The sequence below is a fragment of the Stegodyphus dumicola genome, chromosome 12, assembly GCF_044657685.1.
Source record: "Stegodyphus dumicola isolate Sdum_Otavi_A_Nest chromosome 12, ASM4465768v1".
In the NCBI taxonomy this organism is placed as follows: Eukaryota; Metazoa; Arthropoda; class Arachnida; order Araneae; family Eresidae; genus Stegodyphus; species Stegodyphus dumicola.
In genome coordinates this window covers 52,033,013-52,060,639 of record NC_140779.1, presented here as the reverse complement: position 1 = coordinate 52,060,639, position 27,627 = coordinate 52,033,013, and the positions used below count along the sequence as shown (strand labels likewise).

Sequence of the window (27,627 nt, the reverse complement as noted above, 5' to 3'; positions counted from 1 at the left end):
TGGTTCCTTGAAAACTTTAACATAAGCAAAATTAGTTGCAATGAAATGTGTAAACGAGAAAAATATAACATTTGATTATTTACAAGTAAGAATCAATAATAATAGTAAGCTATATGCTAAACTAATTAAGGTATATATAAAACATAGTAAAAGTATTAACTAATTAATCGAGTTAAAAATAAAAATTAAGAAACGGTAAATGGTCGATTAGTCCAATTCAAAGTTCACTATGGCACGTCAGGGGAAATATTTTTTAATGAATTTCGAACTAAGCTAACTTCATCACGCGTTTCGCCGAAACAGACAATTGAAACTGTACGCGACACATTTTTCAATTAATTAAATGAACTTTGTCAAAATCTTGAGTCTCAATTATCTGTTCCAATTTCCCGACGCGTCCGCTTGAATTAACACATTAAGGTGTAATAAAGATAATAAATAATGGATATTTAAAAACATGAAGAAATTTTTCAGTGATCTGATAATTTTCTTATATAAAAGACATACTATCCTATAACGGAAGTCATTCTTCACATAAATTTCTCGTTTACACTATTGTATGCTCAACTGTATTTATGGTAATGTGACACTTGCGCATATAGCAGTTCCGCACAAGTGGCATTTGCGCATATCATCCCTCAAAGACCAAATGAAATTTTCTAACAAGCGCAAACAGTTATGGATAACAAGGGACATTTTATCCCAACCTATCAGAAGCAATCAATCAGCCTTAGAATTTGTTAATATGATTCGTCTTAGGTAGTGTCCATTCCTGCTCTGACGGTCATTCTGTATGTTTCTTCAGTATTATTATCTTTTTTCAGAAGTTCGTTTTAAAAAAAATTGAGTAAAATAAACTTCACCTGAGGTTTTTTGTGAAAACATGCCTGAGGGAACACGAAAATTTCTAACAAGTGTGATCAGTTAGGAACAAGTGACACTTCTGCACAGCCTATCAGGAACAATCAATCAGCCTTATGATTTGTTGACAATATACTTCTCAAGTCTATTTCTGCTCTGACGAATGTTTCTTCTGTATTATTAGTTTTCCCCCGAGTTTTTTAGAACATTTACGCAAAATAAATTTCACCTTAATTGAAATATCTCTGAGGGAACATGGAATTTTCTAACAGTTGTAATCAGTTATAGATAACAAGTGACACTTATTCACAACTTATCAGAAGCTATCAATCAGCCTTATGATTGTTGACATCATTCTTCTTAAGTAGTCCAAACCACGAGAATTTATAACCATTATTAATATCGGTAATTTCGTGTTAACGCAAATTTTAAATTGACAACATGGAAATGTGTTAAAAGCAAAACTGAAAGATGCAAAAGTGGGTGAAGACGCAAAATAAAATAATTTTGAAAGTTAGGGAATATATTTGTAAGTTTGATATGGCCGAAGCAGAAGTTAAAATTCCAGTTGTCGAATGCATGTAAATGAATGAGCAAATGATGAAGATGGCTACGTGGCAAAATATTTATAACTATGCATATTATAATTATACCAGTAAACCTTCAGTTTCCTAACGAATCGAATAATGCTTTATATTAAAATGACCAACCAATATACCTGTGTCCTGTTCAGCGTTCAACCCTTGTTTTTAGTCCCCAGTGATCTATTTCGAATAATTTTCTGGTGCGTCAATATTGATGTTAACTCGTCCAGCTCACTGACAGAACAAAATTTTTGACTGTTTAGTGTTGATGTTAACTCGTCGACGTTCGGAAAGAACAAAGATTTTTAACTGTTCAATGACTTCTTTCAAACTATTTTTGATTGCTCTCATTTTCGAAAATATTACTTGTAAGCATTAGCTGAGTGCGTCTGTAATGGTTTAAAATCGAAATGCAAATTTATTTTCATTTTCTTGCATACACTGGTGTGCAAAAATTAAGGACGAGACGGCTTTTTCAATATAACTTTGTACAAAAGCTTTCCAAATCAACACATTTAATACCGTAAGATCCCCAATACGTAAGGACATGAGTAATGTAGGCAACACTTACTAAAAGAGAAATCAGAGGGATAAAAAGAAGCTTTATTGCAAAAGTAGCATGGAGCGCAATGCGACTGAAGGCCGAAACATCCCTGTGATGGGTGTCCAGCAAGAAACATCCGGTCTTTAACAGGGGATATGATCTCCCCTGACTGGCTAGGCAGGTTTCACAGCGTCTGCCCATGCTTGAGAATTAGGGTGTCAATGAGTTGTTGAGGCATTGCTGCCCATTCGTCTTCCAGCGCCAATCGAAGCTCCGGAATCGTTACTGGTGGTAAGGTACCAGCTCTCAAGCGTCTGCCTAGAAAATTCCATACATGCTCGATGGGATTGAGATCCGGAGATCATGCCGGCCAATCCATACGTTCAATATCCTCACTCTCTAAGAGCTGTTCGGCAGCTACTGTGCGATGACATGGTGCATTGTCGTCCATGAAAAGGAACTGGGGACCCATAGCGCCTCTAAAAAGACGCACTTATGGAAGAAGAATCTCGTTACAATAACGGGTCCCGTTGACTGAACCTGCGTCGAAGATGTGAAGGTCTGTACGACTACCAAGCATGATGCCTCCCCAAACGAGAACACCGCCACCTCCATACCTGTCCTTTCAATGATGTTCGAGGGATGATTGCGGCTTCCCCGCTCTCTGCAGATGGGTATGCGATGAGAATCGCTACTCAGACTGAATCTGCTCTCATCTGTAAAGAGTACTCGTCCCCATTCATTGTCTCTCCAATTCCGGTGTTGCCGGCACCACAGAGAACGCCTTCTCCGATGGGCAGGCGTTAGAGGTACACACCGTACAGGGCGTCGTGCAAATAGACCACCACCGTGCAGTCTTCTGGCCACGGTAAAACGCGATATCGGTCGTCCAGTCGCCTGTGTCGTCTGTCTAGCGATTTCTCCCGCTGTCTGCCGCCTGTTTCTTCTGGCCTGTTAGGCAATATACCGGTCATCTGCGGGTGTGGTTCCTCGTGGACGACCACTACTAAACCCCCGGTTAGCTGTTCCTGTAGTTTGAAATTGTCTCCAAAGTCGTGAAACGATGCTGTGAGCAATTCCGAATTCTGCAGCCACACTTGTCACACTGCGGCCTTCCTCCAACTTCCCGATGATATGACCTCGGGTAAAAGCATCCAGATGTCGTCTAACAGATTGATTATTCGCCATTTCTCGCTGAGGCAGCAACTCGGTGTGATTTTAACTGCTATACGGCGTGCAATCTCTTTGCCAGAAATACTGATCTTACACCTACAACATGCTTTATACTACTCAGACACTCCACCATTACGTCTACCTGCATATCTGCGCCTGTGCTTCCGTACATCACCTTACTTAATCTCCTGATTGGTCTTTCTGTCCGCTCTGCCTCTTCGTTCAGCTGATATGCTAATTTTTCGACTTTTTGCACACCAATGTACATATGCATATTTTTAAACATAATCATTTTTATGTTTGTAATATTTTTTATAATCACACCTGGGGGCCAGGTTACAATCATTTTTGTAGTTATTCAGAGTGGAAATGGAGAACAGAAAAAGCAAACTATTTGAAATAAAAAAAATAAAAAAATAGCTCTTTTTCCTGTTTCATTTTCACTAAATAAGAAATTATATAACTATTTATATAAATTTTGGAATTTCATCAGCTATAGCTATAACTCCACACCACACACCCTTTTTTTTAATCTTCGTTCTTCATTTTTCTTTTTCTTTTCTATAAAATGTTAACCAAAATACTAATATCATTGCTAATGCTAGGAATAAATGACTAAACAAGCTAAGCAACTCATTCCTTAAAACTTATCATCTAACGATGTCTTAAAACCAATATACAGAGTTCCAAACCATTATACAGTTCATAAAATGCAGGTCATAAAACTAGATCATAATATTAAGGCTTTTAATATCTTATGAATTGTATTATTGGACTCTTAAGATTTACAGCTTTAAATATATAAAAGTAACATTGCCAAATATGTAAAAGCAGCATTTTTCAAAATAAAATTTTTAAAGCTTAAGCTTCGATCGTTAACATTCACAGATTTAGAACAAAGGAAGTAGTTAAATTAAACATTTTGATATTTTCCAGTGTTTTCAGATGCTGGGTTAGTGGTTTTATGTGTTAACAGTTCGTTTAAACACTTTGTCAATAAACATGCCAGACGAACAAAAAATTCAACAAATATTTGGAACCTTTATTACAACCCTAAGCAATAAGGATTTTTACAGGTGAAGATATCAGGAGCAAATTCATGAATTTACATCCCAAATGTAAATAGTGTAACGAATATAAGAAAAGTATGACTTAAAAAAACTGTTGAACATTCATTTTATATTAAGTTCATTTTATATTTCTTTATTAAGAAAATAATATTCATTTACAGTATGTGAAAATAATTATAAAAGTTTCCTATAGTTTTATTGCTTGGGTTCACAATTTTTCGGAAGCCATCGGTCAGAATAAAAAAAAAAAAAAAAAAAAAAAGAGAGAGAGAGAGAGAGAGAAATGAAATTGACTAACAGTATAAACCTTAAGTGGATTTAAAATGAGTAAACACTTTTATGCCTCTCACCGAAAAATTTCAAAAATTTTGGAAATTATCTTCAGTTTGTTAAAAAAAAAATAATCGATGTTTGAATTACGAAAAAAAATTTAAAAAGGTTTTTTTAAGCAAATATAATTCAATTATTTTTAACACGTAGGTCAATTTAATTCTGTGTTATTTTTCTATTAAAAAAATCAGCGCTAAATACTGATTTGTTTGTATAAAGTTGCGAGCAGTGTATATTACAATACTGCGTGGATGACAAATAAAGGTATTTTATTTAAACTATTTTAATGTGTAGAATATGAAATAAAAGTAGCAGATACGTTATCAAAATAGTATACACAAAATTTCACACTCATTAAACCATTTACAAGGATACTGAACTTGAAAATGTGTTGATTTTGAGGAATATATTGACATTTTAAAAGTACCTGTTTACATAAAGTATTTTTCATTTTTAACATGTCAACAAAATTTTGAAAAGCAAAACATCAATAAAAGTCGCTCTTTCAAACTCTAATATCATAATCAAAAAAACGTGGTTTTGTGCGGAAGTGCTACTAAACTATACAAAGTAATATTACCCACTCAGCAATAAACGTTTCTTGTACACAAGTGTCCCTGCTTTTGGATTTGCGTCTATGAGTCACTAAACTCTGTTCATGACTAGATACGAGTATGAATATAAACTATGCCCTATATTTTCTTCAGACACTTTCCCCAATCTCAGTATTCCAGGTCTCCATTTCTTTTAGGGAAAATAACTGCATAACAGGGTAAATTAGATGCATGGAGTTTATTTATACAGGGTGATCCGAAAGTCGCGCTCATTAAACTTTCAAAAAATTTGAAAATTCCATAAAATTTGAAAATTCCAAAATAGATATTATAGGTAAACGGTTCGAATGGATGACACGCTTATACTTTTACAAATAATATTTCAATTGAAATTTTTGCTGCAATTTGTGTTGCAATTACCTTTAAAAACTGTTTGTTTGGTGCAAGTTGGAGATGAGCTTTACCAAGCAGAATGAATTTTTATGATTGAGTATGACTTCGCTGCGCATGAATTTGATTGTGATGTCATCTTTTTCACACTTTGTTAGTTTTTGGAACATTTGTTTTTCTGATTTCATCAATTTTATTCAGACTTAGAAGAGACAGACAGCCGCTTTGTTTCTTATGGTGGATGCTTAGAAATCATTTCATCAAACGGAAAATCGTTGTGTTAGAGTTTCACGGACATTTTGGGAGATATCATTAAGCGGTTCAACAGTTTTTTTATGAGAACGCATTGCGAAATTATGCTTAGTAGTAGAATTCGATCAGCTTGGAGAAACCTTATGTGGGGTCGCCCAGACAGTATAGTGGTTAGGGAAGCCTACTACGGTACCGAAGAGCCGGTTTCGAATCCCGTGTAAAACATGGATGTTTGTAAATGTATAGCGTCGTTGCGGCATGGTGGCACTCTAAATATGCGGCGAGCCGAAAGTCCTCTTGTCTGGATTGGTGGGAGAGGAGAGGGATGGGAGACCCTCGGATCCCCCCCGGAGTGCTCTCGCTCAAAATTGGGGGCAGAAATTAGAAGTCCAACCTCTCTTCGGAGTAGGTTCTGGCAACCATTGTTCCATGTAATATGGACAAGACACCAACAACAAACTTTATGTGATTCTTGCTCCAAACCCACAGTTTTTAGAACAAACAGTATAAACTGCAGTTGAAATTTGAAGTGATGTTGAGTTTGTAACAGTATGTTCATTGAATCAATATGCCATTATTATTCTTTTTGGAAGTTCCACAGTTTTTAGTTTAATTTTTTTTTTTTTTTTTTTTTTTTTTTTTGTACGGGAATTTTTGATTAGTTGTTGTCATTTTAAACCTTCTGATGTGAGACACCAGACAAATTAGATCCACGAATATTACCATGATCTATTTTGGCTTATAGGCCTTTTATTATAGTAGCAGTGTAAGTTTGCCCATCTTCGTACCTATTTGAAGGTGTATCCCCCGGTGGGCGGATTAGAGAGTCGCCCTCTCCTCTTCTCTGCCCATTTTTCTCTGTCCATTGCCATAATTGTAATTTGAAGGTTAAAGTATGAACGTTTCTAAGTATGAAAGTTTGTTCACATCCTTTTCGCAAAGTGTATATAAAAAGTTCTGTATTTCTAGCCCCTAAGGAATATTAGTCTCAAAGCACAGGTTTTTGTTGATTAACTTTAAATATCACTCACTGGGAATGTGTTGTTTCACTTATCATTCGAATCTGTTGCCATGTGGTGAAATGTAAAATATTTATCTTTCAAAATGAATCTGTTCTGAATGTCCCTTTCAAAATGAGTCAGTCTGTCTGATTAACAAATTAAATTAATGAAAAGCAATAGATGCAGTTTTAATTTTTTTTTACTTTTTAAGCTCTTTGATTTAAATAAAAATGCATTTAATTCAGGATATATCTAATTTAAAATGTAAAATATTTGAATGGAATTACTTTATAAATTTTTTTCCCTTTTCAAATACACCGAAGATATATAAGTGTTAGTTTAAATGCGTATTATAAAAGCATCCTATAAAATGTTTTCCCATTCCACCTAGACCATATCTATCGCTAATCCATCTTGATATACCAAAACGAATTTTTAAAGAGCCGTTTCGGCCAATTGTTAAAATCAGAACCCTTTCAGACTTTTTTTAATATGTATCTGAAAACACTTCGCACATTTTTTTCTTAAATAAAACATAACTAAATTTTACGTTTAAACTATATTACGTTAGGATGTAGTACTCTAAATATTTTAGTAGTTTTCTTTTACTTTTGAATAAAAATTTAAAATAATTTTCGCATTTATCGTAAATACAATTTTGGCCCTTGTGTGACATAAAATGCACTAAACTTTTTTTTTTCCCCTTTTTGTATACTACTCTAAAACCATTTCATTTTCTAACTACATCGAAAATTATGCTTTAAATAATCTGTTACTTATTATAATGATATATTCATTTATTCATCTATGAAAAATTAACGTATTACTGTAAATATTTTATTTAGAATGACATATTAAATTAATCAACATACTGGCGTGTTAATCTGTTAATATTTTTATACACTAATTTAATATTAAATTACTTACAAAAGAATAAATTTGAATGAAAAGGGAAACACATATACCACATTAAAAGAAACTTCAGCTGGTGTTATGCACATTCGTCATGATGTCTACTATTCTTGTTTTAAAACGCGTATCTTCTTACCCTTATATTTCTCCTGTTAGTTATTATTATATCGGGCGTTTCCATTCACAAATAGAAAATAAATCTTGCTCTGAATTAAAATTAACTTCTTGCTGCAGCATTTACTGTTTCTAAGACTAGTATAATTCTTATTTTCGGCTAACATCTACCGCCGCGACTGTCAGTCGGCTACCCACGTTGCATCACTATTTGGACAGCAGCAAAAGAGGCAAGAGAAGCTCAAAATAAATAACCTTAGGGTCAAGACCTATAAAGCATGTATGCTGTAAATCTCACTCCATATCCTCGAATCTGCAGCAATTACCTTTGATTTGATTCGCCTAGAGACCCACCTAAATATAAGGGTGCCTGATCCGAGTGACATCATGACTTATAGAGGAATCCGATGACTTTTGGCTCCTTAAAGGAAGGCGGAATTATAGACTTCGAATTTAAAGTTTATTTCAGAAATGATTATGGGTGTTCGTTTTGTTGAATTTCGTGCTTGAAATTCATTGGTGTATATTCAGTAAATGTAACGGGTAATATTTAACTCAATTTTGAGATTTGTATTCTTGTATCAGTCAAAGCTCTGAAAGTAACTTAAAGCTATTGTTACACTCGCATTTATATAGATAGTATAAGAAGTGACGTATAACGACATATAGTATAATGATGGCGTGATTTTTACGCTTGGAAGTATCAGAAGTGCAAAAAATACCTAATTTCATTTGGCTAGAATTTTGCATTTTAATAAAAAACAAACAATGGTTAGTGAATGTATTTATTTAGAAAAATGCCATATAATCATGGTACAAGAATAAATATGTAATTATAAAAATATAATGATATGTAGCAGAGATAAAGAGCATGATGTTTGCGCTTTTGTTGGTGACTGCTTCTTCTTATAACAGGCTAACAGTGGACACTCATACATCAAAACAATAATAAATAAAAATCTCAAAGCTTTCAAATTTTATATTATACCCAAACTGGCGTTTTTAACGTTTTGTCTGTTACCTTGTATTTCTCCCGCCTTCTTAGTGTAGTGGTCAGTCCCCTGGGCGCGAATTCCAGAGGTCCGTGGTTCAATTTCCGGCAAAGGCGTTGCTCATTTTTCACTTCTCCTGTTTCCGAAAAATACCTAATGTCTCTACAGTGGCGCCCGATGATTCTCCACACCCAGGATTTGGCGACTGCGTTCTCTAAAATCCCAGTCGCCCTTTAAAAGGGGAAGTATGTAAGGTGCTTCCTCCGCCTTCTTAGCATGCCTTCATAGTGTAGTGGTCAGCAGGCTGGGCGCGTATTCCAGAGGTCCGTGGTTCGCTTCCCGGCGAGGGCATTGCTCATTTTTCATCACTCCTGCTATAAAAATCTCCTAATGACTCTACAACCTTATTAAATATCATGTCTTCGCACTTAAACCATAAAATTAAATTCAACAGCAATATCACAAAATATTTAAAAGAGCATTTCTTTACAATTTCTGATACACAGTCTCGCACGCTAAAGATAATTTTTTTTTTTTTTTTTTTTTTTTTTCCGTACTGTGTTACCATTGCTCGCTTTGAAATCGTTGAGTTTCTTAACCAAAAATTCATAAAATCTTTACAAAATATGAAATAGACAATAAAACAAATTCCGAATTTCGGCTTCCTTAACAATGTCAGTGAATTTTCATACATAATACATTACGAAACATGAATGAGATTTTCATTCAACAACCACTTATTTATTTATTATTATTTATTTATTTATTTTACTTGTTACATGTTCTGCCATTTGGCACTACACAGAAAGGGAGGGATGCTCTCCGGAGGACTCCGGAGCGAGGGAGGGATGCTTAATGGTTGATCTGCCTAAGGAGAAGGGATACCTTCGTGTAGGACTTTCTGGGTGAAACTGGCTCGTAACCACATGACACATGGGAAAAACCACGAAAACGCCCATGCAACAATCCCGTTCGTTAGGACTCGAACTCCGGACCGAACTACCAGTGTTCAGCACTTTTAACCACTCGGGCACTGGTTGGCCAACCGCTTAATGTTGTGTACTTTTATGCAACACCTGTTTCTAAAAGTCTACCGCTCTTTCGTTCTTTACTACTTCGTATAAGATTGAATGTTATGGGAAAAAGGTACTTAAATATCCCAGTCAAGACATCCAATAACAATGGTTTTTGTTTAATTTGGCTCTAGTCTCAGGGAATAGAAAAAGTCAGCGGCGAATCGGTTGTTCATGTATTAAAATCAAAAGAGATTTTAATTTCTTAATTAAAATTCTTCCTTTTTTGGGGGCAGAAATTTGCATTTTATATGGCGTTCAAATACTTCTTATGTAACTTTTCTGGAAAGATTTCATTAATTATAAAAATAACAACTAGAAATGAAAATTTAAATTAAAAAAAATCCGTCACATAAGGAAATCATTTACTTATCTGCGGCAAAGTGGGCGATAAAACGCAGCTACGGGAAGTAATGCACTCACTCCTTCTCCTCCCCATACTTCGCTGGATATCATGCGCTTCGAGTATTTATTAGGGCCATAAATTTCTTCCGAAATCCGTGTCTCTGCATAAATACCACGTGCTTTCAAAAGCCACGTGGTTATAACCATCCTAGAATTTGGTTTTGTTGTTATCTGCTCGAAGTCTGTTTCTGGACAGGATAAAGATCCGACTCACACTGCACTGTTTTATGCACTGTTTATGGTATTTCTTTTTTTTTTTTTTTTATTTTATTTTAGTGCTTTATCCGGTGTGTATTTTTTTACCATATGCTGGGTCTTTGCGATGCTACACAGAAATCTGAAAATTCCGTCGATTGCAGATCACCTTAGCAAAATTAATGAGATTTCTTCATCGATGTTGCTAATTGCTCTACAGTCAACTATTCATCCATAATTAATTTTGAGAATCGGGATTATGACCAGTTTATAAGTTTTTGCTACGCACCTATTGAGCTACTACAATTTCGTCATTTTGAGTATCGTTTTCTTTTCTTTTCCTCTTGTGTGTATATGGCAGTTTCTGTTTTTGTATATAGCATTTTATTTATCCTAGCACAATACTTTGAAATTTTCTATTCCTCTGTGTATTCTTACAGGTAAGGGTTAGAGCCATTGCCGGTGTACTACCCAGATACTACTCCCGACCACTCCACCATATTTTGTGACTTTTCAGGGAGAATAGCTCCAATAAAGTAAGACGGAGGAGGAGGAGGGAGTAAAATGAGTACAACCTCATTTGCCATTTTGCCTTCTTCTTCTGAATACAGGTTGCAGGTCGGCCTCAAAAAGGGCAACTTCTGAAGGATAGGTATGCCTATACGTACCGCTCTTAATTGAACACGTTTATATTTCTTCTAGGTGGCATCAGAAGTACTGCAGTAAATTGAAAATCCGAAGGATTGGCCGAATGAACCCCAAGTACGAGGTTCTACGGGTAAACATGAATTTATCAATCCCTACCTGTTATTTATTTAAGAAGGTTCACCCGCTTTGTGCTTTTCAAAACAATATGCTAAATATGTTCGTGACTTATAAACTTAGGGTCTAAAATGAACCCCAGCTGTTTGGGGTGCTTCTCATAAATAAGCTTCTGATTATCTAGCTTCAACCATGCCGCACCGCGATGCTTTATGTTCGAAACTGTTAATTAATGAAGTAATAACCGCTTAACAGGTTCCCAAGAATTACAACTGAGATGATTATCTGTAACCAAAATAATTCATTATATTTTGAAACCGTAATATAGAAACTACGAACATAAATACACTGGTGTGCAAAAATTAAGGACGAAGTCGAAAAATTAACATATCTGCTGAACGAAGGGGCAGAGCGGACAGAAAGACCAATCAGGAGATTAAGTAAGGTGATGTACGGAAGCACAGGCGCAGATATGCAGGTAGACGTAATGGGGGAGTGTCTGAGTAGTATAAAGCATGTTGTCGGTGTAAGATCAGTATTTCTGGCAAAGAGATTGCACGCCGTATAGAAGTTAAAATCCCACCGAGTTGCTGCCTCAGCGAGAAATGGCGAATAATCAATCTGTTAGACGACATGTGGATGCTTTTACCCGAGGTCGAATCATTGGGAAGTTGGAGGAAGGCCGCAGTGTGACAAGTGTGGATGCAGAGTTCGGAATTGCTCCCAGCATCGTTTCACGACTTTGGAGACAATTTCAAACTACAGGAACAGCTATCCCGGGTTTAGTAGTGGTCGTACACGAGGAACCACACCCGCAGATGACCGATATATTGTCTTACAGGCCAGAAGAAACAGGCGGCAGACAGCGGGAGAAATCGCTAGACACACGACACAGGCGACTGGACGACCGATATCGCGTTTCACCGTGGCCAGAAGACTGCACGGTGGTGGTCTGTTTGCAAGACGCCCTGTACGGTGTGTACCTCTAACGCCTGCCCATCCGAGAAGACGTTCTCTGTGGTGCCGGCAACACCGGAATTGGAGAGACAATGAATGGGAACGAGTACTTTTTACAGATCAGAGCAGATTCAGTCTGAGTAGCGATTCTCATCGCATACTCATCTGGAGAGAGCGGGGAAGCCGCAATCATCCCTCGAACATCATTGAAAGAGGCAGGTATGGAGGTGGCGGTGTTCTCGTTTGGGGAGGCATCATGCTTGGTAGTCGTACAGACCTTCACATCTTCGACGCTGGTTCAGTCAAGGGGACCCGTTATTGTAACGAGATTCTTCCTCCATATGTGCGTCTTTTTAGAGGCGCTATGGGTCCGCAGTTCCTTTTCATGGACGATAATGCACCATGTCATTGCACAGTAGCTGCCAAACAGCTCTTAGAGAGTGAGGATATTGAACGTATGGATTGGCCGGCACGATCTCCGGATCTCAATCCCATAATAATCCATCGAGCACGATCCCATAATAATTCATCGAGCATGTATGGGATTTTCTAGGCAGACGCTTGAGAGCTCGTACCTTACCACCAGTAACGATTCCGGAGCTTCGATTGGCGCTGCAAGACGAATGGGCAGCAATGCCTCAACAACTCATTGACACCCTCATTCTCAAGCATGGGCAGACGCTGTGAAACCTGCCTAGCAGTCAGGGGAGATCATATCCCCTATTAAAGACCGGATGTTTCTTGCTGGACACCCATCACAGGGATGTTTCGGCCTTCAGTCGCATTGCGCTCCATGCTACTTTTTAAATAAAGCTTCTTTTTATCCCTCTGATTTCTCTTTTAGTAAGTGTTGCTTACATTACTGATGTCCTTACGTATTGGGGATCTTACGGTATTAAATGTGTTGATTTGGAAAGCTTTTGTACAAAGTTATATTGAAAAAACCGTCTGGTCCTTAATTTTTGCACACCAGTGTAAATATATATTGGTTGATATGTATATAGGAGCTCAATGGTAGTGAAGAAGGAGACAATTAATTTAGTTGAATTAAAACAGAGTTGAAGTATTGTGGCAAAGTTTGACGAATCCGCCAGACAGTCATTAATTCTCTATGCGATTTCATCAGTATCAGTGGTAGAACACCAGAGAACAATATCATCTACAAACATGCCAGTTCGAACTCCAGACGAAGGCACACTCTCGACACCAGCCAAGTACGTAGCGAAAAGTATAAGCCTAAGTAATGTAAGTGATGTAAAGTAATTTAAGTGAATACGCCGTATGTTACATTAAATATTGATTGTATTCAAAAAGCCAAACTTATTCAGAAAATTATTTTCCGACAGTTTTCTTCGTAATCTGGATTCGAAATTATCAGATTTTTTTTCAATCATGTAATTTCAAGTATCGCATCAATTACTCAACGTTTCATATTATTTCTCCCCGTTTAATTTATTTTTAGTATTTTTAAGTGTACAGTTTATTCTTATTTACTCAAGATTTTCTTCTGAGCATAATGTTTTATATTTTCCCAAGTTCTGTGAACACAGTTTCAAATATAATTATTCTCCAAATCTCATTTACGCATATGCAGTTTCAAACATAGATCTCTACATAGCTTCAGTTTATTAATGTCAAATACATGAATAGCTACTCTTAACACTTTCATCTGATCTGCTGCACTTTCTGCTAAATATCTTATTGAATGCCATCGCCTGGGCGCTCATCTGAAAAAGACAGTTCAATATTTTAATTAATAAACGCCTGCCGCACCATGATGCTTTATGTTTTATGTTCGAAACTGTTAATTAATGATTTAATAACCGCTTAACAGGTTTCCAAGAATTACGACTGAGATGATTATCTGTAACCAAAAGAATTCATTATATTTTGAAACCGTAATATAGAAACTACGAACATAAATAAATAAATATATAATAATAAATAAAAGTAAAAAATAAATAAACTTAATTTTAAATATTTCAGCATACTCAAATTTAAAAAAATCTTCGAACTGATATTTGTTATTCTTTTTTTAATTATTATAATTATGCAAACTATAAATGAATTCTAAATCCGGTATTTGTATGAATAGAGAGAAAAAAAAAAAAACAATACAAATCAGGATTGTCAAGAATTACTGGACTCAATGGATAAGTATGACTTATCTACAACAGAGATAGTCTAAGGTCAGTAACAAGATCACGCTGAAGTCACCGATATTGTACTTGTTACTTTGTCTTTTCGTCCTGTACTTTTTGCTCGCATGAAAAATGTTTTTGCTTATAATTTATTAGCACCCCATGCTGATTCGAATAAGGAAAGAGACGTCACCGTGAACCTGAAATTGCAGTGATTCCGAAGACAATTGCTGCGACTTCTGTCAAAAAGAAAGCAATGTGGAATTAGATAAAAAAATCCGTGTGCCACTCCTCTAACTCGATCCTGTGTCATTAATCCAACTCTTCTGGAAGTCTTGTCACAACTACAAAGCTCCAACTGAATTTTTTTCCGTCCGTCTCTCGCTCTTTCGTATTTTTTCCCCTTTTCTTTATATTCTATCCGTCTTTCTTTTTTTACAGTCGATGTATGCATGTATGTGTGAGCGGGTCATTACATGAAGGCTGTCCTCCACGTAAGACCTGGAAGCCCCTTGAGGGTCATTATTCATATCCGGTGACGTCATGTCGACTCTCGGATTCGCACTCTGACACTGTGGTGGCAGACGCGAAGTTTAGATTTCGTATTTATAGTCCTTTCTCTGTCTATTTATAGATATCGAATTTAATGTCCATTGTACTATACCGCCTATGTGGCTGCATAACTGAATCCATTTACTCTTTGCATGATGCACGGTGATTCTCAAACAAGACAAAAAATATTTTAATAGTTTTATGCTCTTACAAATCAGCAGATTATACAGGATGATCACTTTAGGCCTAAGATGATGCATTTTTGTCTCAAGAGATAGTATTAGTTCTTTATCTATTTTTGACACAAAATGTGATATTAAACTTTTATCTTTTCTTGAATGGCAGCTTAAAACCTCATCATTCTTGGAGTCATAACTATTGTTGTTTCTTAATCTCATTATATAAAGGGATGGGAATCAAATCAGTGAATTCTTTACGGCTGTGAGTTTCGTAGCCAAGATCGTCTGGCCAAGGTTTTCATTGGAATTTTGATAGCACGTTCAAATTACGTGTAGTTTGTTCATTGATGGCGTTAGCTGCATTTAAAACATTTACGACGTATTAAAGGGATGTGCGTTGCAACCGTGTTCTTAAGGTGTGTATTTCAATGTACAAAGCTAGTACTTTTCAAAACCTTTTCAGCACGTACCATGAACTATTTATAGTTTGTCAGTTCCACGTCGATTTTTGCCCAGTTCCATGCCAGTTCTGTTGAAGAACACCTCAGGGGGGGTATGATCCAAGGGCCACTTACTACTCTTACTCTACCCTTAACCTCAACAGAATTTTTGCCTTGGCAGTACTTTAAGTACCCCATGTAACAAAGATACTATACGTTTATAACATCAACGCTTCGAGACTCGATCCCTGGCCAAAGGCTGATTGCCGAGATATGGATTAACCATTAAACATACAAGAGCTGGATTAACCATTAAGCGAAATAAGTTAGGCAAGGGCAAGGAAAAAGAGCAGTACAAAAATGTGCTCAGAGACTCAATAAAGCGGTTCCTACAAAACATTTCTATTGTTTTTACCATGGAATATATGTTCACCACGTTTTACCATGGAATGCTGCTTTTAACATGCAACTAGACCAAGACCTATATAGAAGATATTGGGGGAGAAACAAACTTAAAAGCATTGTGGGAACAACAAAAACTTTTAAGTGCCTAAAGAGAGCTAAATTCTTTATCCGTCCCTGCCTACAGCTAAGCCAACTGGGCGGTTGTTGTAATTATGTTGTGACTTTGATGCCGGTAATATGTTGCATATGTGTCTAATTCTTGTTCCTAATGTCTAGGTAAGTCATGCTGTATGGATATACTAAAAATATTTTTATTATAATGTATAAATAAGTGAGTACATATATTAATGCTGCAGTGCCATAAAATATTCATTGTAAGAATTACAATATGCCACGAGTTAAAAAAGCTGGAGGACAACTAATTAATTATCACTCAAATATATCTTTCATGCACACTTCTTTTAAATGCTCATTAACTACAATTATTCCATTATGATTTATTCTTCTGTACTTTATTAAGTACGTTAATACGAATGAGAGTCCAAATACGTGATGGTTTTATAAAATATCTTCGGACATATACTTCTGCCCTTTATATAATAATAAAAACTTCAAACATGAACTTTTGCTTTTTGTATAGGTATCAGTCAGTAAAAGAGAAGCTGAAGACTGTGGAAAAGCTTCACACACGGTAGTAATCTCAGTTGTCAGGGAAACCATCAATATGGTATAGAAAGTGGCGAACGTCGACATGTGGTAGCTAAAAGAAGAAGGTGTCACATCATGTGATCGAAAACAGAGTAGCCTACTGCATGCGTCGTTCAAGTACTATTCCCATACGGGAATTGAGGAATGGGTTCACCAATGTATCTGAAGCTGGAAACTAAATTGTAATTCTTCTGCGAATTTCAGAAACTTATCATTCTTTTCCCGGTTGACGGATTCTGAAGTGGTAAAATCGTTAGGAAAGACGAAACAATGGTGTTTCTGTCGCAACAGCCTTCGGCTGTTTTATTTTTATTTTAATCTTATGGCAAAAGATTCTTTTTTAAAACACCTGCTATTTAAAATTAATCTTCTTATCTTTAGAAACTGTCGCTAAGATTTCCCTTCTTCCTTTCTTAATTTAGCTACATTCTTCTTTGAACCGCTAACCATACTTATGGAGTTGCATAAGTGCATTTTTTCATGATTTTTTTTTTTTTTTTTTACTGAAAAACAATTATTACTGATTTTTAAAAAAATTAAAATTTAATAAAATTAAAATTTAATAAAATTAAAATTTTTACTGATTTTTTAAAATTTGTTGTACTCTGAATAGAAAAGTCTGTAATTTTGCATAAGAAATAAATACTTATTTACTCTCTCATACATCAGTCAAATAATTTTGACTTGATGTATTTACTATACATCAAGTCAAAATTAGATTTGGCCGAAAATAAACCTTAAAATTATCACCTTAAAACCATCAAAACAATAAATAGCTAGATAAAATAATAAACCGTACTGCAACATGAAATCAATCTAAATATTTACGAATTACGGTTAACTACATATGCTGTTTACTGACTACATTCCTTATTTATTGTTGTTGTTGTAACTAATATCGCTTCTCTGATATCAGAGCAAACCCACGAAATTCATCATGGCAAAGAGGCAATATTCCATTGGTCGTTGGCAAGAACCTTGGGCTTCATATAGATTAGAGTATGATTTCGCTCTTCGCCCTAAACTTTGAAGAAGAGCACTCTGGATGGAGAGGTCCGATAGTCTCACACCCCTCTTCCTCCACCACCAACATCTCGAGAGGACTTCCGACTCGCAGCATATTTAGAGTGCCTCCATGGCGCACAGACACTATACGTTTACAAACATCCATGCCTTCGGCGGGATTCGAGCTCACGCCCTTCGTAACGGCAGTCAGAGTCGCGAACCACTATACCAGTTAGGCGGCTTCCTTATTTATTAATTTCTTTACGTTTTTATGAGTAAGGCAATACTTGCAATACATCCTATTTTATATTGATATGCAAAATTGTTCATTCTTTTTATCTGCTTTCGAATACTGTGCTTTTACATTTAAAATATTTTTTATAGAAATAACGAGAAAGTTTTGATACATTTATTGTAAAATTTTCATATATTTAAAGACACGATCAATGACAATTATTGTTTTACAATGATCTTTGAGCTTACAAAAATCATTTTTGTCATCGTTTCTTACATTAAATAAAAATTCGTTGTTTAATATTGTAATCGCCAATTTTAACTACTAATAATTTTTGAAACCTTATTAAATAGTATTAATTTTTTCTATAATGCTCAGAAACTTTACATGATTCGCTTATTATATTGGATCTTCAATTATTACGTAGAAAAGTTCTCGACAATATATTTCAGAGCATTATCATAATATTACAAGATTTTATTATTTACCACTTTTTTAAGAGATATTTTGGAATCCCAAATCACAGAATTAAGAGAAATTTGAAAGTATTTACCAATATTGAATTTCAGAAATGCTGAACCATGGAATGCTAGAATATAATATAAAAGTGATAAAGTGTGAACACTGTTAGAACAATATAAACAATTTATGCTGTTTGAACCTTGAGTCATCAAATAAATTTAAACTTCGTTCCTGCTAATCTTTCGTTTTCATTTATGGAAATGTGATATTTTTCAAAATTCTGTTTAGGTTTTTTAAAATCAAACGTTGAAATGATTTGTTATAGAATCTTCGCACATGCCTTTACTTAATAAACAAGCTAAAGTCACAGAATTTTAAAATTTTCGCCATCGGATAGAGCAGAGAAACATACTTTAAGTGAATTTCTATCGAATTTTTAACATGTTTTCCTAATTTTGGGCCATTTTTCAAAAATAGTTTGATTTTTTTCCCGACCGTTTAAATTTGTTATTTTAAAATTTCAATATCCAAAAATGTATCTGTTATGAAGTTTTGAAATTTCATAGATTATAAAAGAATGCCTTTGCCCTCTTTTTAAATAAGAATGATAAAAATTATTAAATAAGCTGTTCCCTAAATAAATAAAATAATAAAAAATTCCTCTTGTGTGATTTAAGTAAAAGATGAAGTTTCCGCTCTTGATTGGGTATCCCTTGATTTCCGTTTGAATCGTGTTTCCGAAGATATACTTCACAGTATCTTTTTCCCTTCCGTACAGATTTCCCTAATACTTAGTTTATAGTTTATTTATTTATTTATGAATACCCCTTCCTCAGTTGCTAGAAAGTCTTGTTTGCAAAGACTATTAGGCCTAATGCAAAAATCTTCTGTTATGTCATAAATTATAAATGCTATGTTAAATGCTATGTCTTCCTCTGATTTTCTCATTTTTTTTTAAAGGAAAACGTTAGATTAAGAATTTATTTCTTCTTATTAATCCAATTTTTTTTCTTTCCGATTTACTGTATTAAACGGCAGATTATATAAGGATTGTCTAAAAGTTTGAAATTATACTCAATGAAACTTACCATGTATAATTATAAAGTACCATATTGAAGAATTCTGATTGCTTAGTATGCTAATATGTTGACTTCGTAATATCTAAAGAACTTGGCAGTCGAGGCGGTTTTAATTCCATTTTTATTTTCCAGTTGACGTCTGTGGCCAGCAAGCAAAACAGTGAAGTTTAGCAATGTAGAGATCGAAGCTGAAGTGCGTAATTATGCAAGATGGAAGCACACGAAGAGAAAACTTTTGGTTTGTGTTAAAAAGTTTCAGTTTACAATTATTACGTCATCAGAACTGCGCAGGCCATAGAATGATCTAGAAATGACGCAATGGAGACAAGTTATTACGATTTTTAGAACCGAGATGGAGAATTAAGGAGTTTACCCGTTAGTTTAAATTATCATTTTGATTTACATATTTTTATCTTACATATATACATATTTCCATTTTTTTTTAAGTTTACTAACAGCTTGCGTGGTCAGTCGTAGGCCTCGTATTCGTAACTTATTGACCGAAAATGGGCCTCGTAAGCTCTTAATTAGAGTCCTAAAATGTAAGTGCAAGTGTTCACATTGGAGTAATGTGAGATCTGAAAGTTCAGCGCTTTTAGCTTAACTAAATCGTCTTGTGTGGACATCTCATGACTACCTTGTACGGTCTATTAAATAATACACATTTTTTGCTGCACTTCATTTAAACTTATTTTCTCGAATTCGTCTAACTTAATTAACCGCAAGGTAAACTGAAATGACATCAAAAACTGCAAATTTGGAAATTAAATATCCCGGTCAACTTTTGTAGTAGAAAAGTAGTCAAACTTCTTATCATTTTTTTTTTTTTTTTTTTTTTTTTTTTTCCATAATGAATATAAAATTTTCCCAAATATACGGATAGGAACCAGAAGACTACATGAAAAGTTCGATTTCGCTATTTTTCCAAATTAATTTTTTTTTTAATTTTACACTGCCAAAACATGAATATTTTCGTCATTTAAAATATTGCTTTACAATCGAGGATTGCGAAAATATAAACGAGTAAGGAAGTTGGTAAACACACACATATACATGCATATCTATATATACATGCATACTTTTGCTACTGTCTTTTACAATAAAAAATGGAAGGTGCACTACTAGTAATGTTATAGCAGTCCCTTATACAATTTCAGCTTTCAGCGTTCATTTTTGAATTATGTGAGATACATACATACACGCCTGCATACGTATAGACGTCGCAAAAAATCCATTTTGAATTCATTTTACAATTCGTTTTGGGATAAAGAATACTTTATTCTGTCCGTATGTAGAATTACGTTAAAATATAGTCAAGATTGGATTCGAGAACGGTTTCGTTAAAGTCTGACAACCAAAAATTTTCACGAGTGCAGTATTTCCTTTATTTCGTACAGGAAAGTACAAATGATCGTGTTATTATATATATTGAGCTTAAAATTCATTAATTAAGTATACATATATTAAAACAAAAGTCGTGAGCATTAAAAATATTAGCTTTATTATTACAGATTAAGGAAGCTTTGATCTCCTACAATCCAAGTAAAGGATCAGATTATGCACATTTATGCTAATATCTCTTACAGATACTCATTGCAATCATGCGCATTCCTCACTTACAACTTCATCAATATGCTTAATTAGACAGTTAATCAAGAGAGCTTTCTGCTGCTGCGAGGAATGAATTAAATTTCATAATGAGATATGATTAAGTTAAGACACATATGAGTTTTATGGAAACTAATATTTCGAATACCAACATTTTCTACTTGAAATCTCTTTAAATAAAAATGTCTGGTTTATCACTTTAAATGCTTATTTTCTCGAAGGGTAATTCAGAATAATACAGATTATAGAACTTCGTCAACTTTAGAGAAAATGCAATTCAGGTATAGAACAGTAAAATTATGTAATCAAAATTTTACTCTTACTAAAGAAAAGGGGAGCAAACTTCCCCTAAACGTTTCGAGACTTCATTAATGTCCTGTAAAATTTGCTTAAGAATTAAAAAACACTGTTCTTCTTATTTTTTTTTGGGGGGGGGCGAATATATTATTTTTATCTTTAGATTTTTATCATTTAGAGACTAACAATAGTAAATATGGAAAACAATGCATTTAGTTTCTACTGTTATGCTATCTTCCCGAAATTTTCCAAGTTGCTTATTCCTATTGCTTAACTTCACGCATTAGATTTGGTTGGATTACGTGAATTAGACACAATTAATAAGCAATATTTAAACTTAGTTTCAAATGAATCATAGTTTACTATATTCTCTAATCAACTGTTTAGGATAATAATTTGCTTCTTGGAAACCTGTACAGTAATAGAAAGAGAGCATCCGTTTGTCGAAATTTTATCATCCATACGGTTTAAAAGTAACTGAATGAGCTTACACGACAGAAAATTTTATTAAAATGTGTTAGCTTAGAAACAAGAAATGTTATTCTTTCTTCAGAGAGAATTAATTAGAATGACTTGAGTCTTCTTCAAGGAAAAAAAGTAGAAAGAGTAATAATAATGATAAATAAATATATAATTATAAACAAAGGAACAAGGTAAAAAATTGGTTGTAGAGACGTTAGGTATTTTTGGAAGCAAGAGAGATTGAAAAATTAACAAACGCCTTCGCCGGGAATCGAACCACGGACCTCTCGAATACCGGTCCAGTGTGCAGAACCACTACATCACGAAGGGACGCTAGGAAGGCAGGAGAAATAGCTTATATATACCCCCTTTTAAAGGGCGACTGGGGATTTTAGGGGACCCAATCGCGAAATCCTGGGTGTGGCGAATCCTCATCCAACACCCTTTTAGTTCCGGCGCCACTGTAGAGAGACATTAGGATTTTTGGAAGCCGGAGAGATGAAAAATTAACAATCGCCTTCGACGGGAATCGAGCCACGGACCTCTGAAATACCGGCCCAGCGTGCAGAACCACTATACCACGAAGGCACACTAGGAAAGTGGGAGAAATACCTTACAAGGTAAATAAAAATCTAAAAGCTTTCAGAATTTATATTACGTCCAAAGGCGCGTTTTTGTCATTTACAGAAGCATGCACGTTTCCAGAACATTTGAAATAACGCCCCTTTGAGCTAAAGATATATAAAAATGGCATATCTTTAGAATTTGCCATAGACAGTCTCGTGCGCTGGAGATAAAAGTATTTTATTCCGTGCAGTGTGTTGCCACTGCTCCCTTTGAAATCGTTGAGCTTTTTAATCAAAAATTAGTTAAAATTTAAAAATTATGAAATAGAAAAAAACCAAATTCAAAATTTAAGATTCGGACTTCCAGGTGCCTATATTCAGATGGAAGACTACATTATTCAAAATTTGATGGCTCTAAGTATAGTTGCTTTTTCACAAACATTCATACATTCATGTAGGTACACGCATTTATACATACATTCATTCATTAGAAGGGCGATACTATTTGGTGGCAACAATTTGAAAAGTGAAACAGCCGTTTCGAGACAAGGGTTAACGCCCCTTTTGGCTAAAAATAAAAGTATTCTTTATTCGTTTACGACTTTGTTTTTATTACTTATATAATTTTATTTCTAGAGGTAGTTGTTAGTATAAGATTATTCACTAATATTTCGAACCAGATACCACAAACACAGAAGAAATTTAAAACGTCATAAACGGAATTTCAGAGCACACCGAAGTATAAATAAAAATTTCAAAATACGCTACGAGAAGCAAAAGATATTAGAACAGATTAATAATTCAATTAAGATCACATATATTTCGAAATACTCAGTTAGTTTGCAAGTCTTAATCATCTCCCCAGCATGTAATTGGTATCTGATCAAAAATTTCGCTCTGAAGATGGACAGTGTTCAGGGTGTTTTGCATCCATAATTTCAACATCAGAGGCTTTATAAGATTAGAAAGAAAAATTTATGATCAAGAAATAATATTTATGATTATTTTTTCTATTAAAGATCAATAAACAATGATATGATAAAATTACAAATTTTGCGTGTTTATTTAGTATTGATATTCTGAACTTGCGAGAAAATAATCAATGTTTGTTTTCAGTACTGAAATATTTTGTCTAGATGAAGCCTATGAAAGGGTGAGCAACATTTCCCTCTCCAAATGGTGGTGTAGTGTATTTAATTATGACAAAGCACACTAGGGCTAAGGGAAGGGATGCTTTCGTGGAGGACTTTCTAAGGGAAGCTGGCTCGTATACACGCTACACATGGGTAAAACCGCGAAAACACCCATGCAGCCAGCCCGTTTGCGGGATTCGAACCTCAGACTGAACTACCTGTGTTCAGCGACTTTACCGCTCGGCCGCTGGTGAGCTCCTCTCCAAATGAAAAATACATTTATATCCCAAAACAATGCGCCTAAAACATACATCACATATAAATTCATCTCATTTTTCTGATGCTTACTTTATTAGAACTTAAAATAATTTTAATATATAGTTATTTAAAAATAATTTTTAAAAATGGGCAGAATTTAGGTTAATTAACTTATTTGGATATTTACTATCATTTCTCCTTTTCGTTAGATCTCATCAGGATGCAAATGAATTGAGCTATTTAAGTATCTAAAGTTTGATTAAATTCCGAAAAGTCTTAGAGCTTTCAACAGCGAAGCTCGCAGTGATATTTCTGTCACCCACCTCTGTTCAGCTGTTTAGTCCGCATTAGCCATTTTACTAGCCCATGTTAAATAACTCACGCAGAATTTGAACCAGCGCTTTAATAGGCCATATATATTGTAGTCTCATCCAACGATCTATTTTAAATTGGAAATTCCATTTCCATTTGTGGTGGCGTAATTCCACTTCATGTTTCCATTGCAAATTTTACTTCATGTTTCCATTGCAAATTTTACTTCATGTTTCCATTGTAAATTCCACTTCCTGTTTCCAGTGGCGGAACTTTCATTTGTATGTGCAAGTTTTGCAGTTGTTAAGTTCAAGTTTTTAATAAAAAGGTTGTTTAAAACCTCCTTAGGACTCTATTGTAATTTCAGAGAGGGACGATAACTCGCTAGTTGGTCTAAGCAAGGTTTAAGGACTTTAAATTACAGAGAGTGAACCCTACAAATATATTTATAACTTTATTTAAATAATTAAGATGTCATAAAACATGAAGTTCTGTATAAATTTTGTTGTTTGTTTTATTAACACAAAAATAAATAAATAAACACGCCTCCTTTGTTCTTTTTAAGGTTTCGTTTTATTTTAGGAAAACTCATCGTGGCTTCTGCGTTTGAAGATGAAAGCCATGCAATAAGGCAATGTTCCCTTGGTACTCAGTTATCCTCTACCTTTAGATTTGACTTGCTCTACATAGATTAGTCTTCAGGTCAGTTTTCGACTGACGTCTGACCAGCCGTGAATTCCGTTGTGAGGCGAACCAGCTTCTGCTTTAATCAGATTCGAGGCACACAGAAACGGGGAGGTCCCTAAAGGGAAGACCCCGGTTGGGGCAGCTCCAAAGGGTCGAGAGGTACTGGAGCTGGTAAATGTATTCTTTCCATTAATCATATTTTTGGCTAGTTTTTCACACTTTTTACTGATTCTTTTTCCTTTTTGCTTTTTTTTCAGGGAGGATCCAAATTCATGTTCGTTGCCTTGTGGCAGTTTAGTTGAATTTTTGATGTCTTCAGTGAAATACTGGGTGCGGCCATAAAGATACTAATATTTAACTTCTGTCAAAAGTTGGCGTCTTCATCAGCGTTCTATGTAAATGAGAACTTCTTTTTAAGGGAAAATATTTCTCAGGTTGTGTCTAAAGCTACTGCTTGTTGAATAGATAGCTGAATCGGCTGAACAGCGTTGTAAATAAATACAAATTTAAATTTATGTGTTTAGATAATAATCATAATGTATAGTGATTTTAATAAAATATACAGAATTCGAAAGCATATGCATGAAAAATTAGTGATGCATTACACATACGAAAAGTTCGCCTAGAATACGAATCATGCTTAGCTTTTTATGGAGAGATCCACGTGATCTTACCGTATAGAAATATGTTAATAGTAATAAACTATTACAGATTTTTTATTGTTTAAATCCGGTTTTAGAAAGAGGAAGAAATTTGCTTATTTTCTTATTAATGAAAATAGATTTTCTCTTCTTTTCTGATTAGAAAATATATGATTAACGTTTGCTATTAAAATAAAACTTTTATGACTGTCAATGATTTTTAAAAAAATCACAAAATATTGGTTTTGCTTTACGAGAGCGTATTTATTAACATATTTAGTGACATGCAATCACGTGCATACATATGGGCACCCACGGAGAAATTTTCTCAAAGTTCTTCAGGGAGAGTATGTATCATTGAGTTTGCAGAAAGGGTAAATTTTGAACAAACACCTGTGCTTTCAAGATGAAAGGGGCGGTGAAAAGGAGAGGGAAAGAAGATAGATAGCAAAATTTATTAGTTAATAATTTCGAATCAAGTCAATATTTAAAAATAAATAATTTTTTCCTAAAAATAATTCATCACAAGCATTAATAAAAATTCAAATAAATTCGAACCTAAATTAATAGATTTTTCTTCCTTTTTTGTGAATAAAATATATGTGGGGCGAAATTATTAGTGGATTTTCAGAGTAAAAGTTAAAACTTCATTATTTTCGTGTAGGAACTACAACTTACGAAAACTCAGAACTTTAAAGACAGATTCAACCAAGCCAACTTGTCCTAAAATTTATAAGAGATATATGTAACTTCATAATCCATTTAATAACACTGGAAATTATTGAAAGCTGTTTGCACGAGAATCAGTGGATTCATATATATGTATATATACATAATAAATCAAAATCTCGAAAATCGGAACGAAAAAGAAAATGCCATGGTCTACGTTAACAGCACCGTTACAGTTCTCATGATCGATTCATTATTTGATAAGAATATTGTGTGTGTGGGGGGGGAGGGGAATATTCAGCTTTCTAAGATTCACAAAAAAACGCAAGATTTGGTTAATTGATTCAGGGAAAATACATGGGGGTATCTACCTATGAGAAGAGATGCTTTTGTGGAGGAATTCTTAAGGGAAACTGGCTCGCATTCATGCCACGCAAGGGAAAAACTGCGAAAGATCTCGCACAGCCAGCCCATTCAACGATAATTAAACCTGGATCGAATTACTAGTGGTCGGCGATTTGATCCACTTAATGCACTTGGTGGGCCACAAATGATCAAGAATTTTGGAAACTACGAGAATAGGTCCAATCCGAAAGTCTCGCTGCGCAAATTATATATATATATATATATAATATCAAGATTTTTAAAGCTTATTGAATTATATGAATTACGGTTTTTATTACTGAAAAGATCCTATATGAATAAAAATTGGGAAATATAAGCTTTTTAAATATCAAATTGCTAAGAATTAATGAGGAATGTGTCATATAGCGAAATAAAATTTCCATTTTCCAATGCAAATAGAATTAAATGTTGAAATATTTCAAGCATTTTATTTTTCACAGAGTTTGTACCTTAAAAACATGTCTTAAATACAAGATCTTAAAAATGATACAGCAAATGGAGCGACTTCCCCATCCTTCCAACACAACGGTCCATCCAATAACAATCACAGAAATCTCCGTTCTTAATTTCTAAACCCCTTTCGAAAGGGAAAATGCTAAACAGGGCTTATATATATGACAAGGGTTCCAAAATCCGATGCAGTGTTCATCCTGTTTATCTTCGACTCAAAGCATAAACAGCCATTTTTCTTGGCGAAGCTGTCACCCGTTGGCGACATCCTGGCGTCCGTTTTTAGTACTGACTGTAACCCTGGCGAAGAGAAATTATTTATGAACGCGAGACTTTTCTACACGCAAGAATTGGGATTCCGTATTATTATGTAATGGAGGTAACCGACTTGTTATCCGATTTACATTTATGATGGTCGTAATTGAAATGATAATCGGAAACGTTAAACCGATTATGGCCCAACCATTTGGAACTGAATTAATTGCACGATTAACTCTTGGGCTTGTTTCCCAGTGGATCACTTACATTTCTGCTCTGCTCTAATTTACCATTTTGCTCTAACGATTCAAATGAAAGTCGTAAGAAATTATTAAGTGCAACAAGTTGCGTTTAACACAGAATGGCTTACTGAGTTTAATGACGTGGCAAATTTTACATCTTCTCTGTATCTTACAAGAAATCTGATTCTGGATGCTCTTTCACATTAATCTTAAGGCTATTAACGGTTTTAACATTTTGAAACCTATGAAGAAACTAATAAATGC

At 34.6% G+C, this 27,627-nt stretch overlaps 1 long non-coding RNA gene across 2 annotated transcripts in view; it reads left to right on the top strand.

Moving 5' to 3' along the window:
* The window catches only part of LOC118199411 (uncharacterized), an 808,537-nt gene that overhangs the window by 415,290 nt on the left and 365,620 nt on the right, over positions 1–27,627 (top strand). Inside the window, exons 4-5 of one of the 2 annotated variants that reach the window (XR_015044441.1) lie at positions 24,594–24,857; positions 24,956–25,269. The exons of the other annotated variant lie outside the window; for it this stretch is intronic. This is a non-coding gene — a long non-coding RNA (uncharacterized LOC118199411). Of the gene's footprint in view, positions 1–24,593; positions 24,858–24,955; positions 25,270–27,627 lie in introns of those variants that run through there. 2 annotated transcript variants of the gene reach the window in all.